This window comes from Bombina bombina, chromosome 2 (assembly GCF_027579735.1).
Source record: "Bombina bombina isolate aBomBom1 chromosome 2, aBomBom1.pri, whole genome shotgun sequence".
Taxonomy (NCBI): domain Eukaryota; kingdom Metazoa; phylum Chordata; class Amphibia; order Anura; family Bombinatoridae; genus Bombina; species Bombina bombina.
In genome coordinates, this window is record NC_069500.1 from 1,128,390,868 (window position 1) to 1,128,411,591 (window position 20,724).

At 37.9% G+C, this 20,724-nt stretch overlaps 1 protein-coding gene across 1 annotated transcript in view; it reads right to left on the reverse strand.

Moving 5' to 3' along the window:
- Positions 1-20,724, reverse strand: part of FSTL5 (follistatin like 5) — a 1,363,343-nt gene that overhangs the window by 694,385 nt on the left and 648,234 nt on the right. The window lies entirely within an intron of this gene.

The following is a 20,724-nucleotide window of genomic DNA, read 5'->3' on the forward strand; positions in this document are numbered from 1 at the left end:
TACCTATTTACTAACTACCTAGTTAAAATAAATACAAATTTACCTGTCAAATAAAACCTAATCTGAGTTACACTAACACCTAACCTTACACTACAATTAAATAAATTACATTAAATACAATTCACTAAATTACTAAATTACAAAAAAAATAACACTAACATACACAAAATAAAAAAGAAATTATCAAATATTTAAACTAATTACACCTAATCTAATAGCCCCATCAAAATAAAAAAAGCCCCCCTAAAATAAAAAAAAAACCTAGCCTACACGAAAATGCCAATAGCCCTTAAAAGGACCTTTTGAAATCAGCTAAAAAAAAAATAATGCAAACAAGCCCCCAACAGTAAAACCCACCACCCACACAACCAAACCCCCCAAATAAATCCGATCTAAAAAAAAACTAAGCTCCCCATTGCCCTGAAAAGGGCATTTGGATGGGCATTGCCCTTAAAAGGGAATTTAGCTCTTTTTTTGCCCAAACTCTAAGCTAAAAATAAAACCCACCCAATAAACCCTTAAAAAACCTAACACTAACCCCCAAAGATCCACTTACAGTTTTTGAAGACCGGACATCCATCCTCAACGAAGCGGCAAAAGTCCTCAGCGAGAGAGGGAAGAGAGAGAGAAAGAGAGAGAGAGGAAAGAGAGAGAGAGAGAGAGAGAGAGAGAGAGAGAGAGAGGAGAGAGAGAGAGGGGAAAGAGAAAGAGGGGAGAGAGAGAGATAGAGGGGAGAGAGAGAGGGAGAGAGAGAGAGAGAGAGATAGAGGGAATAGAGAGAGAGATAGAGGGGAGAGAGAGAGAGGGGAGAGAGAGAGAGGGGAGAGAGAGAGAGGGGGGAGAGAGACAGGGGAGAGAGAGAGCGCAAAAGAGAGGGGGGAGAGAGAGCGCAAAAGAGAGGGGTGAGAGAGAGAGAGCACAAAAGAGAGGGGGAGAGAGAGCGCAAAAGAGAGGGGGGAGAGAGAGAGAGCAAAAGAGGGGGGATAGAGAGAGCGCAAAAGAGGGGGGATAGAGAGAGCGCAAAAGAGGGGGGAAAAGAGAGCGCAAAAGAGGGGGAGAGAGAGAGCCCAAAATAGGGGGATAGAGAGAGAGCGCAAAAGAGGGGGAGAGAGCGCAAAAGAGAGGGGGAGAGAAAGAGCTCAAAAGAGAGGGGGAGAGAGCTCAAAAGAGAGGTGGAGAGAGAAAGTGCAAAAGAGAGGGGGAGAGAGAAAGCAAAAGAGAGGGGGAGAGAGCACAAAAGAGGGGGCAGAGAGAGCGCAAAAGAGGGGGGAGAGAGAGCGCAAAAGAGAAGGGGGGAGAGAGAGCTCAAAAGAGAGGGGGAGAGAAAGCGCAAAAGAGAGGGGGGAGAGAGAGAGAGCAAAAGAGAGGGGGAGGGAGAGAGAGAAAGGGGTGGGACCACAGTACCCTGCAAAAAATGGCCCGTGTGAATGGGCTTTAGGACTAGTCACACAATGAATGGCATACAGCTTGCAAATAGAAATGTTCTGCTTTGTGCACATTAGTACTTAGGGTCAATTTATTATAGTGCGAGTCGGCATTTATCATTGCAACAGCAGTTCTTGTGAACTGCTGGTGCAATACCGCCCCCTGCAGATTCCCGGCCAATGGGCCACTAGCAGGAGGTGTCAATCAACCTGATCATATTCAATCGGGTTGATTTCTGTCCGCCGTCTCAGAGCAAGTGGACAGGTTATAAAGCAGCGGTCTTTAGACCGCTGCTTCAGAATTTCTGTTTCCAGGGAGCCTGAAGGCTCGCTGGAAACACGAGGCATCAAGCTCCATACGGAGCTTGATAAATTGACCCCTTAGACTGCAGTACTGAATAACTATAGGGACAAATTGTAAAATACATATATCTTAAAAGGACTCGAAATGTTTAAAAGTGTACATTATATGTAACACACAGCTCAAGCCCACAAGGGCATAATTTTGAAAATGAAATATCATAATGATCATGAAAAAAAAGGGTAACAAAAAAGTACTGGTAAATCAAAATGATATGTAAAGAAAATTTAAAACTGAACAAGAATAAAATGGGTAATGGAAACAGTAAAAACATGTTATCAGGTATAACATGCTGCTTCTCATACTTGGCAAATTAAACCATTAAATTGACATAATAGCCTCAGATACAGGAAATACATTATTATATTCTGGTTAGGATAGAATCAGTCTGAGGAAATTTGAGGTTACTCATACAGGGAGTGCAGAATTATTAGGCAAATTAGTATTTTGACCACATCATCCTCTTTATGCATTTTGTCTTACTCCAAGCTGTATAGGCTCGAAAGCCTACTACCAATTAAGCATATTAGGTGATGTGCATCTCTGTAATGAGAAGGGGTGTGGTCTAATGACATCAACACCCTATATCAGGTGTGCATAATTATTAGGCAACTTCCTTTCCTTTGGCAAAATGGGTCAAAAGAAGGACTTGACAGGCTCAGAAAAGTCAAAAATAGTGAGATATCTTGCAGAGGGATGAAGCATTCTTAAAATTGCAAAGCTTCTGAAGCGTGATCATCGAACAATCAAGCGTTTCATTCAAAATAGTCAACAGGGTCGCAAGAAGCGTGTGGAAAAACCAAGGCGCAAAATAACTGCCCATGAACTGAGAAAAGTCAAGCGTGCAGCTGCCAAGATGCCACTTGCCACCAGTTTGGCCATATTTCAGAGCTGCAACATCACTGGAGTGCCCAAAAGCACAAGGTGTGCAATACTCAGAGACATAGCCAAGGTAAGAAAGGCTGAAAGATGACCACCACTGAACAAGACACACAAGCTGAAACGTCAAGACTGGGCCAAGAAATATCTCAAGACTGATTTTTCTAAGGTTTTATGGACTGATGAAATGAGAGTGAGTCTTGATGGAGCAGATGGATGGGCCCGTGGCTGGATTGGTAAAGGGCAGAGAGCTCCAGTCTGACTCAGACACCAGCAAGGTGGAGGTGGAGTACTGGTTTGGGCTGGTATCATCAAAGATGAGCTTGTGGGGCCTTTTCGGGTTGAGGATGGAGTCAAGCTCAACTCCCAGTCCTACTGCCAGTTTCTGGAAGACACCTTCTTCAAGCAGTGGTACAGGAAGAAGTCTGCATCCTTCAAGAAAAACATGATTTACATGCAGGACAATGCTCCATCACACGTGTCCAAGTACTCCACAGCGTGGCTGGCAAGAAAGGGTATAAAAGAAGAAAATCTAATGACATGGCCTCCTTGTTCACCTGATCTGAACCCCATTGAGAACCTGTGGTCCATCATCAAATTTGAGATTTACATGGAGGGAAAACAGTACACCTCTCTGAACAGTGTCTGGGAGGCTGTTGTTGCTGCTGCCCGCAATGTTGATGGTGAACAGATCAAAACACTGACAGAATCCATGGATGGCAGGCTTTTGAGTGTCCTTGCAAAGAAAGGTGGCTATATTCGACACTGATTTGTTTTTGTTTTGTTTTTGAATGTCAGAAATGTATATTTGTGAATGTTGAGATGTTATATTGGTTTCACTGGTAAAAAATAAATAATTGAAATTGGTATATATTTGTTTTTTGTTAAGTTGCCTAATAATTATGCACAGTAATAGTCACCTGCACACACAGATATCCCCCTAAAATAGCTATAACTAAAAACACACTAAAAACTACTTCCAAAACTATTCAGCTTTGATATTAAAGTGAATGTAAATTTTGATGCTAAAGTGCCCGGTTTTTAAAACTTCGATTAAAAACAGGGGCACTTTAATTCATCAAAATTTTCATTTTACTCCTGCTGTGAAAAAAAACTTACCTTTTAATCTTCACAGCAGCTCCAGCTTCCTCCTCCCGTTTCAAAGCCTCTTCCTGGGTCTAAAATGAGGCATCGGCTTCCTCCAATCACAGCAGTGAATCAGACACTGAATCCCCCGGGGGGGAAGCTGTTATTGGAGGATGACCTATCAATCATTTCTGACATCAGAAATGGCTTGTGAGACCGGAGCAAGCTGGAGCTGCTGTGAAGATTAAAAGGTAGGTTTTTTCCTCACAACAGGAGTGAAATGTAAATTTTGATGAATTAAAGTGCCCCTGTTTTTAATCAAAGTTTTAAAAACCGGGCACTTTAGCATCAAAATTTACATTCCCTTTAATGAGTGTTTTGGGTTCATTGAGAACATGGTTGTTGTTCAATAATAAAATTAATCCTCAAAAATACAACTTGCATAATAATTCTGCACTCCCTGTACTTACTCCCATAGTTTCCTATATAGTTTTAATAAAATCACCCAAGGCAGCAGAAAAGGCATCTGAAAATTAAAAGCAGTTAATGAGTATTGTTTTTGTAATAATTAATAAATCATAAATATTCTCAATATAAATAAGGACCTTTAGATAGTTATATCAAGGAAAAAATGATTTCATAAAGTGATTATGAGTATTGATTAGATCAATATAAAGTACATTAATATATTCTCAGAGGACCCTTTTTAGGTTCGGTAAAGGAGACAATAAATATAAGTTGTACTGAGATAATTCAATATAGCTATAAGCTCATGTGTATTAATCAGTTGTGTGGATCAGTATAACACTTATATATTAAATTCTTAGATGACTAAAGCTTTCTATCACTTGAGACTAGCTCGATATAAGCAGGTTACAAAAGTGTAGGAGAATAGGGTTAATCTCAAACGTATACCAATCTATATAACAGACTGTAAGTGATTGATAAATAACATTTATTATACAAAAAATCTACACAAACACTTATAAAATATACATATACAGTTGCTTATAAAATGGAAATGGGGTAAAACTAAAATTGGACGTCCAATAGTTCAAAAAATAGAGTACTAAAATTCAGATTAGAAATCACATATAAATAACCTGCTGAGATGCAGTGTAGGCATAGAGTATAAAGATAAGAAGTTTTTAAGCGGTACCTTAAAAGTTTTTAATGCCTCTCTCTACGTCTAGAGAGAGGATATTAATGTGCCACAGTGTTGATACAAATGGATCCGGTTCTCATTAAATTGTACTTGGAATATCACGCTGTCACTGTACTGGTACTTTGCAGATTCAAAGTCTCTGAAACTTTTCCTGGGCCCAGGTAGTCTTCCGGAGTTGAGGTGTTACTGCTTCGGTGATGCGGTCTGTATTCTAAAATCACGCCTTTGTTGTATTCCGGCGTTGCAGATCTGATCCGCCTGTTGTATGTAGCAGAGGGCGGTTTTTAGAGTGAGCCCCTGTCTTCTTCTTGTGACGTAAGTCCTAACGTCAAGCTTTTTAGTTGTTGGCCCTTTTTCTTGAAAAAGCCCCGAGTGAGGGGCGAAACATGTCGAACTGAATTGCTAAATTTTCTACTCAATGCCAACAACTGATGAGCAGCTGTGAAATAATACAGTGCACCTTACGGATTTACAGACCTTCAACCCGGATTGATCATAAAGAGGGATATAACCAGTGGAAACCAGCCCATCCTAAAGTTGGACACAGCCTATAAAAACTTGCTACCAGGCAAAAAGGGCCAACAACTAAAAAGCTTGACGTTAGGACTTATGTCACAAGAAGAAGACAGGGGCTCACCACTAAAAACCGCCCTCTGCTACATACAACAGGCGGATCAGATCTGCAACGCCGGAATACAACAAAAGCGTGATTTTAGAATACAGACCGCATCACCGAAGCAGTAACACCTCAACGCCGGAAGACTACCTGGGCCCAGGAAAAGTTTCAGAGACTTTGAATCCGCAAAGTACCAGTACAGTGACAGCGTGATATTCCAAGTACAATTTAATGAGAACTGGATCCATTCGTATCAACACTGTGGCACATTAATATCCTCTCTCTAGACGTAGAGAGAGGCATTAAAAACTTTTAAGGTACCGCTTAAAAACTTCTTATCTACGTACTCTATGCCTACACTGCATCTCAGCAGGTTATTTATATGTGATTTCTAATCTGAATTTTAGTACTCTATTTTTTGAACTACTGGACGTCCAATTTTAATTTTACCCCATTTCCATTTTATAAGCAACTGTATATGTATTTTATAATTGTTTGTGTAGATTTTTTGTATAATAAATGTTATTTATCAATCACTTACAGTCTGTTATATAGATTGGTATACGTTTGAGATTAACCCTATTCTCCTACACTTTTGTAACCTGCTTATATCTAGCTAGTCTCAAGTGATAGAGAGCTTTAGTCATCTAAGAATTTAACATATAAGTGTTATACCGATCCACACAACTGATTAATACACATGAGCTTATAGCTATATTGAATTATCTCAGTACAACTTATATTTATTGTCTCCTTTACCGAACCTAAAAAGGGTCCTCTGAGAATATATTAATGTGCTTTATATTGATCTAATCAATACTCATAATCACTTTATGAAATCATTTTTTCCTTGATATAACTATCTAAAGGTCCTTATTTATATTGAGACTATTTATGATTTATTAATTATTACCAAAACAATACTCATTAACCCTTAGGCTTCCAAGCGCCAGTACTACCTTGCCGAATCTGTCCTCACTAACCCCTGGATCTTTGTATGAGGGATCCTTTTCGTACTTGGCATATAAGGGGTCCTTAGCGACACTTCTTCCCCTACTTCGCCACCTAAGAGGCTGAAAAGAACTAGGAGAAGGAGGGGGTACTGTCTGGGAGCCACCTATATAAAGGTAACTAGGGGAGTGGGCAGTTCTGTCCACACCCCTTTGGGAGGGGTTCTGACTGGTAGGTATTACTACAAGGGAGGGACAAGATATTTGTTTATAAATACTTAAAACATATATAATGCTATGTGCAGAACATTAAAATGTCAAATATTTATAGTAAATACATAGTTAAAACCTTTATTAAATATGAATATTGCATAAATATGTGTTTACATCTTTTCATTTACAACCCCAATTCGGAAAAAAGTTGGGACAGATTTGAAAATGCAAAAAAACAACAACAACAAAACTAAATAATACAAAACAAAAAATACAGAAAAAATAAGAGTCATTTGAAAACTCAATTCACCCTGTACTATATTGAAAACACATTATTAAAATATCATTTGAAGTTTTACTTTGTGAATTTAATGCATTTTTTAAAATATACCCTCATTTCAAATTTGATGACTGCAACACGTTCCAAAAAAGGGCAATTTAGGACTAATAGCGATGTGACAGGTTGAAATAAGAACATGATGTTAAAAAGGTGAAGCAATGATGAAATCATAGTATATATGGAGCCTCCAAAAAAGGCCTATTCCTTCAAGAGCAAGGGTGGGTCGAGGCTCACCAATCTGCCAACAGATGTGTCAGCGAATAATCCAACGCTTTGAGAAAAACAATCTCCAAAGACAAATTGTAAGGATTTTGGGCATTTCACCTAATACAGTAGACAATATAATTAAAATATTTAAGGAATCCAGTCAAATCTCGGTGCGTAAAGGGCAAGGCCGAAAACCACTTCTGAATGTGCGTGATCTCCGATCCCTCAGATGTCACTGTCTCAAAAACTATCATAAGTCTGTAATGGATATCCTGAAATGGGCTCAGAAATATAACTAAAAGATAAATTCATTGAAAAAAGGTTAAAAAAAAAAGTCTATAAAAGAACAAACCATTGAAGATGTGTCAAAAATAGATAGAAGTTATCTTTTAATATATAAAGATAAACAGAAAGACAGTATGAAGAATAAAGACACAAGTACAGATTTAATTAAAATCCCTTTAATTACAGAATTTAGTGCAAATAATGCAATAGTAAGGACAATAATTTCTATACATATTTTACATGATGACACCATTTTAGGGAGTCAACTTGATGAGAGACCAGAATACATTTTTAGGAAGACTAAAAATCTTAAAACAATTCTGGCACCTAGCAAATTACCAATACATTTAGAGACAAAGAACAAAAAGATCGGAATGGCAAAATAATCAGAGGATTATTTCCGTGTCACCTTTTTAAAGCCTGCCAATATAGCAAGAAAATCAAACACATAGAATCACATATAAATAATCAATCATTTAAGATTCATCAATTAATTAGATGTAAAGATTCTGGGGTGATATGCCTAAAACAGTGTGGGTGTGGCCTAAAATACACTGTTCAGACCTCAAGACCTCTAAGAGATACGATACAAGAACATATGTTACAAATAAAGGAACCAAAAGACAATGTCCCTATATATAGACACTTTATGGATATACATAAAGGTTGTACAGAGGGATTATGGTATTGTGGTCTTCAGAAAGTCAAGAGAGACCACAGAGGTGGTATTTATTGTAAACACCTTTTGATAGCAGAATCCAAATATATTTTCCATATGGATAGTATTACCCCCAGGGGTCTTAATGCCGAAACACCAAATTTAAAAATCTAATTTCACCTAATGTTACCTATAAAATCAATTGTCAGATTTCTTATATACTTTCCATATTAACAGTTGGAATATTTTTGTCTCTACTCCATAATTACAATGGATTTATATAGCATTTTTTTCATTGATTTATTTATCTTTTTATTTATTTATTAAATAGATGTCTTATTTATCAAATGGAGGTCTTTCATATCTTTATGGATTGACCCTTTTTCTCTATAGTGCCCTTTAAAAGTTTGAGAATTTTTTTCCTTGTAGTGGATGTTAGCATTTTCTAATGCATCACTACTGGAGGACTGTAAGTCCCATAATTCCACTTATCGGCAAACTGGAAATTACGTTGTCACTGATACGCTGGAAGTGACCATTCCAAAATCAGAAGTGAGCGCCAGTGGCCCCAAATTGAGCTGTCGGTTGGGGCCTATATAAGGAGACACTAGTTAGCCCACTAGCACCTTGGGGAACACTGATAATGGTTGAAACGCATCAGTGGTATAGTGGGCTATCTGTTGAGTACCTCTATTTAGAATTTTTGTATTTGAAACAGTATTGCACTATTTGTTTTATTTTTCTTTCACATGTTTTTTTTTTTTTACCAAATCATTGTAGTAGAGGAGGATTGTCTATAAATCTTGACTGAACTGATCGTCTATGGCTACATGATTAGGATTTTGTCACCTCTATTTATTTTGATTAGGACAATAAGACTTTTGCATCTTGTGTGCCGGCACATAGTAGTTTATGTTAAGGTACATTGCAGGGTATAATTGTCTTTAATGGACTATAATTTTGCTATGTTTTCATGTTTATTGGTATAAGTGTTTGTTTTTATTAAATATGTACACTTATTGATCATTTTTGTTATTTATTATTTGACAGTGTGATATGTAAGCAATTTTCTCAGCACTACCTACTTTCCTTTTATTTCGTACTACTCTTTCATTTTTTTGTCACATAAGTATTTAGGTGGTTTTTATCATTTTGTAACTCCTAGGACCCTTAGATATACCCCTGTCTATCTCAGAAATACTTTGGTAAACCTTTATCAGTCAACACCATTCACTGCTGTATCCATAGATGCAAGTTAAGGCTTTATTATGCAAAGCAGAAGCCATAAATCAACACTGTCCAGAAGTGCCGCCGACTTCTCTGGGCTCAGACTCATCTGAAATTGACAGTAGCACAGCAGAATCATGTTTTGTGGTCCGACAAGTCAACATTCCAAATTGTTTTTGGAAAAAACAGCTGTCATGTTCTCCGGGTCAAAGAGGAAAAAGACCATCCAAGCTGTTATGATGCACAAAATAAGGCAATAAAGACCCAGTACAGTTGTGCAGCTGAAGACATGCAAAATGGAGGAATGGGGGAAAATTGTGCTTGCTAAACTTAACTAACTGGTGTCTTCAGTGCCCAAATTCTTATTAAGTTTTATTAAAAGAAAAGGTGATGTTACACAGTGGTAAACGGTAAACAGCTGACTGTCCCAACTTTTTTATATATACATATATATATATATATATATATATATATATATATATATATATATATATATATATATATATATATATATATATATATATAAACAACAAGAGAAGAAGCACAATGGCACAAAAGTGAATATTAACATTACAAAAAATCTGATAAATTTATATAGAAATTAATGCTTATGTCCTATAGAGTATTACAGAGGAACCATAATATCCTAAAAGAATAATAATACAAGAGAGAAAATGACACAATGAAGTGCAATCTCTAGTAAATATTTAGAAAAATTCTTATCCATAAAAATAATGTCCATCTAGCAGGAGTTCAATGATATGTTCAGTGTGATTCAGTCTATGCAATTCCAAATAGATATAATAGCTGCAGAGTAAATGAAGATGGATATTCTTCCCAATTACCTACTTACAGGATAGCTGTAAGATACAAAAGGAGACAACACAATCCTCGACTCACGGCAGTATTTATTCAAATAAATTGCACAACACGCTAGTAGTGATATACTCACTAGACGTTAAAATTCAACAAGCCCCAATAACATAGATCCAGAATGGACACAAGGCAACAAATGGAGTCAGCGTCTCTGCCAGACCGCAAATGGATAGTTCCGTTTGAAGTTCCTGGCTGTCGGCACAAGGAATTCAGCTGATGTCACACCAAGGCCTCTTTTACGGATCCTCGTTCAGGACAAACAAAGACTTAAGGAGCTATCTCAGATTCTAATTCTTTAAGAATTCACAAAGAAGATAAATCACTACCTTCAATATTATTATTATTAGGTTTTTCATACCCAGCATTATCTTTCATAAAATACCTCTTTAAAGTCATTTTACAAATGTATTTTTGAATGTCCATATATGTCCATATATACCTCAAATTTATTTGGTTTGGACTTGGGGGCACAATTCAAACCTTTCCCAAATAATCTTATATCAATGTCAGACAATTTTAGATCAGAAATGTTAATGATCTCTTTCTTCATTTGCTCTAATTCCTCCTTCTTCTGTTTACCCCTCTGTAATCTAACTCCTCCTCTTGTTCCTCATCTAACTCTAAGGCTCTTTTTTGGGGTCTTTCCCTTGTTTCCCAACTCAAAGTTATTTCTCCTTCCCAAGACAGATTTCTGTCTCTATGGAAGTTCCCCTGGCCATTGCCTAAAAAATGAACTGAAACTGGAGATTTAGGTTTGACACCTAATCTATGCCATTCCGAACCTTTCTAGGTTGAAGGAGTAACATCATTATTTAATACTTCATATCTATTTGAGGAGGAAGTAGACTCACTAAATGGAATATTAGTATTGGTCGATGGCCTTCTATGGTAACCACCATGATATTAATTATGAGTATTTTTATTATTAATATTGGTAGTATTTTTTCCTTTATAGTTAGATTATTTCCTAATTACAGGAAATACCCTCAATTGAATGAGGTAAGTATGAGGCTTGATGGGAGAGCTCTGTATAGGCACAATGAGTATCCAATATGAACCAACGTCAACTGTGTCCTCTTGTATCCACCGGAGGCTCAGTGACTTCTTATAGTATAGTAAAATCAATGTTACTCGCCAGTGAACATAAAAAGATGACAAACAGATATACCGCAATAGTGTGATTATGCTGAAGTTGGTAATGGAAGCTGTGTCTTGCAATTCCACATAAAAAATGGCTTCCCGTGAAGTTTAATGGGTTTTGAACTTCTGTGGTTATAACAGTGCATACAATCAACGTGCCAAATATAGATTTCCAATGATATGTCTTCCCAGGCCGTCTGTGTCATCACACATTTGAGAATACGGTAGGATCCTATAAGTGCACCTGTCTTCCTGGATTTCAGCTATCACAGGATGTAAATCACTGTTAAGGTAAACCTACCATATTCTCACATGTGTCATTTTCTCTCTTATTTGTGTATATATATATATATATATATATATATATATATATATATATATATATATATATATATATATATATTGAATTGCAGAAAGAAAAAGCCGGCACTTCCCCCAGGATGAATGATAAAAACGATCTTTATTTCATATACATTAAAATAAGTAAGAAAGAATGCAAAGCTAGAAAGTATGCCTTACATGTTTTGGCTAGTGCAGCCTTAATCATAAGCATACTCCCAGGTAAAAATGGCTAAAATAAATAGTGCTTGCCCTTCACTTATTGGTTGAATCAAACATGTGACTAAAGTTACCAGGATGTACCTGTAGGTAGACATTTAAGGTGGAATTAATTCAATGTTAGATAACTGACCAATGACTATCATGTCAGATTAAATAACAGCAAAAAATGGAAGTGCATTTAATAGGTAGTTGCACTTTCTCATCAGGTGGCAATGCTTTCTATAGTGCAAATGTGGGTGAGACGACACGTAAAGCCCGTGAAAGAATGAATAAACCCAAATCTAGTATCAGGAGGGGGTATTTAGAGGCCCCTGTTGCCCATCATTTTATTAAGGCTAAACATAACATTTCTCAACTCAGGTTCCAGATTATAGAACAGGTGCATAGACCTAGGAGAGGAGGTAATAGGGAAAACTTATTAAAGAAAAGAGAGGCTTTTTAGATTTAATTATGACACCAGCAAAGTAGAAACCACCATGTACAGAAAACCCATTTCGGGTAACACTCTTTACATGGGTCCAGTAACCATCCCAAACATGTTCCTTATTCTATAATTAAGGGACAGTTACTCAGGGCCAAAAGAAACTGTACCAATCCATCGGATTTTGAACATCAAAGTTCAGAACTGACTAAAAGATTCCTTGAAAGGGGATATAATAAAAGACTGATTCAAAAGGCAAAAGCAGAAATTGAGACAATTGACCGTAAATCTCTACTGAGTGAAAGAAAAAGAGACAAAAAATCTCAATTTTCTACAGATAAAGTCAACTTTGTGACCCAATACTCCTCTGATTATCATAGAATTTGTGAAGTGATTAAAAAACATTTACCCATGCTTTCAGCGGATGACAGATTACAGCATGTAGTGCAAAAAGGTTGCAATTTCTCTTACAGAAAAGGAGTAACCTTGGGTAATATCCTGTCACCCAGCGAGTTAAAAAGTGATAAATTGAAAAGTTCCTGGTTACAGGTGACAGGAATGCACAGATGTGGTTATGGCCAGTGTATTCCATGCAGTTTTGGACATATGTCAAAAACTTTTTCATCATACACCAATGGAAAGACTTATCAACTAGATACATGTGTTAACTGCAGGTCCAAATACGCAGTATACATGATCTGGTGTACATGCAATAAGAAACAATATATTGGGTGTACAATCCGAGAGGTCAGAGAGAGAATTAGGCAACACCTCTCTGACATTAAAAGGAAAGATGAATGTTCTGAATTAGCAAACCATTTCATTTGGGAACACAATAGTGACAATAAAACACTGAAATGGATGGTAATTGAAGCTGTCAGACTGCCCAAACGTAGGGGCAACATTGGTAAATTACTCCTGAAACGTGAGGAATTCTGGATTTTCCATTTAGACACCAGAATCCCTAAAGGTTATAACTCAATTTTTGATCTAATCAATTTTTGGGAATAATGTTTTCTATCACAGCATTGCAATCATTGCAATGTAGTGTTACTGATATTTACTTGATTGTGAACTTTGAACCTCCATCAAACAAATGTAGTTGCATTAATATTTCTATTTGTCCATTGACTTCCAATGGCTTCATAGGTATGAAAGTGTAGTGATATTTATAATGTTATATTTCCACAACTATGTATTATTAGTTATCAAAGCCTTTAAGCTCATAAAATTGAGTGCAAATAAATTCATTGGATTGAGTGCTCTTCTATATTATACACATTGTGGTAGGATTGTCACCTCCTCTTACAAAACATCCAATACATCTAGTATACATTATTACTTTCATTGTGGCAATTACATATGACCTTAATGCTAAAACTTTACCTATAAGGAATATTGTTGTTTGGTCTTTTTCTTTGATACAGTTTATTTGCCTTTTTGGCAACACATGTCTTTGCACTATAGAAAACAGTCCAAAGTCCAGCACCCTTAAATGCCCAATGCACGCTGCAGGGTTCCTGCACTTCCATTTTTTGCTGTTATTTAATCTGACATGATAGTCATTGGTCAGTTATCTAACATTGAATTAATTCCACCTTAAATGTCTACCTACAGGTACATCCTGGTAACTTTAGTCACATGTTTGATTCAACCAATAAGTGAAAGGCAAGCACTATTTATTTTAGCCATTTTTACCTGGGAGTATGCTTATGATTAAGGCTGCACTAGAAGAAACATGTAAGGCATACTTTCTAGCTTTGCATTTTCTCTTACTTATTTTAATGTATATGAAATAAAGATCATTTTTATCATTCATCCTGGGAGAAGTGCCGGCTTTTTCTTTCTGCAATTCAAGCTATCTACTTTCCCTGACCGGCTTCTGGGCACCTCTCAGCTGTGTTGTGCTGTGGATCAGTTCACTCTATAGTGACGCTTTGGGAGACGGATCACTGGAACGCTATTGGAGGATTGCAACACGTGATACCCGGAAGTGCATTGGAGCCCGGGTCTGGAGCGCATACTGAAGACTAACGCCGGCTGTTTTGTGCACGATCCTGCTTGTCAGACTGTCCCTTCTACCTGGGGTGGTGAGTAGCCGTCCTTTGGTATTGTTATGGTCTCTCTGTGATTTCAGGCTGCACTACATATATGGCTCAGTTCATGGAACATTGTAACTTATAGCGTTTTAGTGACAGTGTATGCGCTCCATCTCTTTTATTCACTAACTTGCATCTCCTACATTATAACTGTGGATTGGAGCTGGTTGTGTAACATTTTTTCTTTTTTTCTGCAATATATATATATATATATATATATATATATATATGTATGCCAATGACACCCAGATTTACCTCTCTGCACCAGACCTATCTCCTTCCTTGCAAATCCGTGTCACTAACTGTCTTTTTTATATATCATCTTGGTTGTCCTCTCACTACCTCAAGATAAATCTCTCCAAAACTGAACTCCTTATTTCTCACCCTTCTTTAAAAATCTCCACCCTCCACTTCTCTATAACTGTCGATAACTCCATCATTACCCACACGTCCAATGTCTTGGGGTCACACTTGACTCAGATCTTTCTTTCACTCCTCACATTCAGTCCTTGGCTAAAGCCTGCCGCTTCCACCTTAAAAACATCTTTAAAATTAGAGATTTTCTTGCACAAGACACAACTAAGATTTTAATCCACTCTCTCATCCTTTCCCACCTTGACTACTACAACTCCATCCTTTCTGGTCTCCCTAGCTGCCACCAAGCTCCTTTACTATCTATAATGAATGCCTCTGCCAGGCTCATCTTCCTTACACATCGATCTTCATCTGCTGCACCTCTCTGCCAATCCCTTCACTGGCTTCCTCTTGCCTCCAGGCTTAAACACAACATTTTCACTCTGACATACAAAGCCCTCAACTGCACTGGCTCCCCTACATCTCAGATCTTGGGGCCGATATACCAAATAGTAGGCGGACATGATTTGCTGTAGCGATTCATGTCCGCCTGACATTACTGAATGCGGACAGCATACACTGTCAGCATTTAACATTGCACAAGCAGTTCTGGTGAAATGCTTGTGCAATGCCGCCCCCTGCAGATTTTCGGCCAATAGGCCGCTAGCATAGGGTGTCAAGCAATCCGATCGTGTCTGATTGGGTTGATTGCTGTCCGCAGCCTCAGAGGCAGCGTACCAGTTAAGGAGCAGTGGTTTTAAGACCGCTACTTCTTACCTGCTGATTCCAGTGAGCCTGAAGGCTTGGGCGGAAACAGGGACATCAAGGGTCATTTGACCCTTGATAAATCGGCCCATGTCTCCAGACTCTCTCCCTCCCTCCCAACCCCTTCACTCTGCTCATGATCTCCTCCTCTCCTCCTCTCTTGTTACCTCCTCACATTCCCGTTTACAAGCTTCTCCAGACTAGCTCCCCCCTTATGGAACTTTCTGCCTCGCTCCAGAAGACTCTCCCCTAGTTTGGAAAGCTACAAGCGCTCCCTAAAGACTGTACTATTCAGGGATGCATACAGAATAAACAAACATTTTCCAACTCCATTGCTATCCCCTTGAACCCCTTAGAATGTAAGCCTATGAGCCCAGCTGTTTATAGATCACCCTCATAAAAGCCTACTACAACAATGCAACTCTCGGCAGGGCCCTCTACACATTTGATCCCTATAAATGTTATCTTCTGTACCGCATATGTTTATAGTGCTGCAGAATCTGTTGACGCTCTAAACATACCTGATAAAAATAAATATTATCATATATATATATATATATATTTATATATAGAATTTGTGATGGGTATTATTAAGGGTGGGGCTGATTGTCTTTGCACCAAAAGCTGAAGCGTGGTGGCACATGTAGAGTTTAACATCTGCAGCTACAAACACATGTTGTCTTCAGTCTTGTGACTGTGTGATTCGTCTCACTTACTCTGCAAGAGCGCTAAGCAAGACAAATTGTCAGTGAAACCGTGTGTGCAATCAGAGGAGTGGACTGTGTGTACAGGCCAGCAAATGACTTCTCAGATGGTATAAGTATCAGTTACTTTCTACTGTAAGAGCTTGTAATGTTGTTAACTTTAGAGTATCAGTTTACTAAAAAGCTTAAATTCCATCCGATCCCTCTGATTACAGTTTTACCAGTCTTGCAAAAGAGTTCAGTGTATTTTCATATCTATAACACAGTGAACTTTTTTGGGAGACTGATAAAACTGTAATCAGAGGGATCAGAGGGAATATAAGGTTTTTAGCAAACTAACACTAACATTAACAACTTTACAAGCTCTTACAGGAGAAAGTAACTAGTACGTATACCAATTTTTGTAAATCCCCAAAATGTAATAAATAAAAGTATTCTGAGGCAAAAAAAAAAAAAAAAATAATAATAAAAATATATTTTTTAGATATGCAAAAGGCCACAGTAGACTATAGTACTGCAAGTCTCAAGCTATATTTTATAGATTTGTTAAGTCTAAGCGCTATATGGCTGCCTTTTTTAACAAGACTGCAGCAAGGGAAAAAAAAGAATATATATATATATTACAATGATAAAACTGATAATGTAATTTTAACCAAAGACAATTTAATGTGGGTGGCCTTTGAGGACTTTTATAATGCATTATATAACCCTCTGAGTTAGATGATACAGATCAGAGATACAATTTTGGCTGTTTGATATTAAAACTGTAGAAGTTAAACTGACCACCAATATCAGCTAGAGAAGTTAGTCTTGCACCAAATAAATCTTGCACCAGGGCCCTCTATTCATTAGGTCCGCCACTGTTTTGAACATTATGCACAACTTATACAATTAACTTCAAGTAATGATGATCAATTAAGTGTTGAATTTATTTTCAATAATGCATTAACCTTGCATTGATTTATATGATACAAATAATATTCTCTAGGCAATTACTTCAAAAGGCAAATTTATCTTTTTTATTTTATTTCTCATTATAATTTTTTAGTCTATAGGCAAAGGAAAATCAGTTACACATAGTATATATATATATATATATATATATATATATATATATATATATATATATATATATATATTATAGATAATCAAATATGCGGTATTAGTAGTAAACACCTACACTAAACCAGATCAGTTTTTTAACAAGTATTAACTAGTGTTATTAAATTAGTTGTCACTGTTAGACAAATGTAAGTTAACACAAACAATGGCTATTCCTTAATGATCTGCAATTATTTTGGAAAGAGACAAATGTACAGAATAAAGAGTGTGAAACGTAACCAAATTTAACATGAGCGTATCAGACGGCAGTCCTAAAAAAGGAATGTTCTCAGAATTTTTGAGAATATAGCCCAAATATAGCCCATAGTTCTTTTTTTTTTTAATTGTAATGCATGACTTTCTTGCAAAATTAAAAACATGTATAAATATCCACATAAAATATACATTAGTGGTTTTAAGAACATAGACATGAATCCACTATGTGGAATGGTATAATACATCAGTATTCTTGACATAAAAAATAGAGTTACAAGGAACTAAAAGTTGCAAGGAAGTTCAAATACATTCAAATAGTGATCCTCATTTGGTGCATTCCTACAAAGTTTATATGGTATTCATTAGAGGTAATGTTAATTATTTTGTGTAAGTTTGGTGAAGCATTAATGAAACATTCTCATTTAAATTCCAAACCCTCATGAAAAATGTTCTGAATAGGGTTGAAATTTAAACAGAAACTGAGAGCCATTGTGTTCCTTTTCAAAAGATACCAAAGTGAAATGTTTTCTTTAAAAAGCTTAGTTAAACTTGCCTTAGATCTTAAGGTGATTGTGTAATGCATAATAATCTGTCAATTAGAGAGGAAAGAGAAGTCACCCAAAGACAAATGTTTGCCATGTCATATAGGGTTTTGTGAGAGAGAAAAAAAGAACTTGCAGTAAACAATAAAAATAGAAGACAGAAATGTTGTTGTTAAGGGAAGTATAACAGGAGTTAGTAAAGATATGTTCCTAAATTGATTATCCTCATCAATGCACTGAACAATGCATTTTTAGACTTTTTTTTTTTTTTTTAGTTTATTTTATTTAATTGTAATTAATTGTAGGTAGTTTAGGTAATTAGTTTAATTATAGTGTAGTGTTAGGTGTAATTGTAACTTAGGTTAGGGTTTATTTTACAGGTAAAGTTGTATTTATTTTAACTAGGTAGTTATTAAATAGTTAATAACTATTTAATAACTATTGTACCTAGTTAAAATAAATACAAAGGGGGCGGAGCTAACCGCAATACGGAGTGGCAGCACACTTAGTGAGCTCTCTCTAGATCTAAACTTAATAAGCTTATTAACAACTAGTAAACTCTAGAAATTGCGGAAAAACTACCGCATATCATTGACAGGAACATCCTAGGATTGAACTGGGAGCAAAAAACTTTAAAGTCGTGAGCCTGCTTACTCCAGTCTCCCTGAGAAGAAGCATCACTAGCCGCTTGCAGCAAGGCCTTAATAGAAGTTTACCAGCCTGAGTTGTTGGGACCCCGGAGGGTCGGGGCTCCGCTCCGGGGCTGTTGAAAGACAATCTGAATCTCTTATACAGCAAGACTTCTCGGGACCCTGCCGCATACCTAATAGCGGCCACTGACGCAGCGCCGGACCTAAAAACTTGCATGTGATCCCAGACACCGGTGACTACTCACCACTTGGAGCAACTGAGACGGACCTAGGAGCCATCGACACCCGCACTATCGAGCCCGCTGCCACGCATCTTCTCTGCTTCTTGCGATCCGGAGGGTCGGGGCTCCGCTCCGGATCGAGCAGTGACCATCTGTGAACCAAGACGGAGACCATTGAGTGATCACCGGTGGTAAGGGAGTGTTCTCAAGATCTGACCCCTCTCCTGACCAGTAGATTACCCACATTGAGGGCCTGAACTAGAAGTGGGCCTCCTAAGAAGCCTGGAAAGGAATCTGCGGCTTGAAGTGCGCCACACTTAGGTTTTTTTGAGCGCGAACTCCCGCCATCTTGAGGCCTTCATTTAAAACACACAGAAGGCCCCAGAGAGAGAACGGAACAGCCTCGCATAAACGGGTAAGAGTCTTTACCAAATACAGCGACTCCCCTCTTTACTAAGAACCACATTACTTCACGGGCTGCACGTATACATGCTAAGCCTAAACTTCAGAAAACCAAGGCCTTACAGTTAGATCCTGGTTCTGCCGCAGCCAATTTCTCATCACTTTATTAGACTTTTAACAGGTCCTTGTACACCTCTTTCGGGCCACATAAAGTTTCAGGACTGACCAATATCAATACCCCCTACCACCTAGAAGAGGAGTGAGGTCCTTATCATCCCGCATTTACTAGAAAAAAAAGGCCTGGAGGAACGTTTTAACCTAGTAACCAACTAATGCACATTTTGGGCTGTAACTGTGTTTACTGATGTCCTTCATCAGATATTTCTGGACAGCTTATGATACTCTGATTTGAATACTTCTGTTACTGTAGTGTTGTCCTATGTACATCATATATTGTTAATATCATTTTCTCACCTTATATGCTGACACTGTTGTGCCCGTTCTCTTTCTGTAATTCTGATAATCTACTCCTAAAGCTCTATTGTTGATCTAATAAGGTACCTGTGGTATATTGACTGGTATATTCCAGCCAGTTCTGTGTGAATTAAAAGGGTTAACTACTGCCTTCCAACCCCTCACCTCCCCGCTCCCGCCCGGCTAGTCTGGGTGGGTCACTTCCAATTCCCTTTAACATACCCCTGGCCAAACACATCTAGACCAGCTTAGAACTAGAACATTCCCCTTTACTGCACATTCACATAGAACTCACCCCTTTATCCTCCAACATACTTACACCCACTTTTCACGCACACTTAGTCCACACCACATTGCCCTTTCATTAGTACAGACTGTAACTCGCCCCATTTCTCACACACGTGATTCAAGAGAAACATTAGAATATTTGCTGAGGCCTACTCTGGCCATTATTGTATTGCATTGTATTGGTTCATTTGATAGGTGAACCCCAACTGGCCCCCCCTTTCCGGCCCTGCTTGTCTGGGCTGGTCACTTCCCTCTCCCCTTTTCCCTTCCGCAAGGTCGTACCCCCTATTCCCGGGCCAGGGGGGGTCTTACCACAATTTTACTCACAAATTCTGGAGTGGATTGGCCTTTGACCTGTGTCTGGGGGTTCTCGCCGGCCCCCGCCCCCCGGTGGCGGCCTACCCCCCTTTTTTTTTTTTTTTTTGCAAACTGGACCTGTGGTCATTTAATCCCTAGCAAGGTGGCCGCCATGGAGGGGTAGGGGTCGGGGAGACCGTCC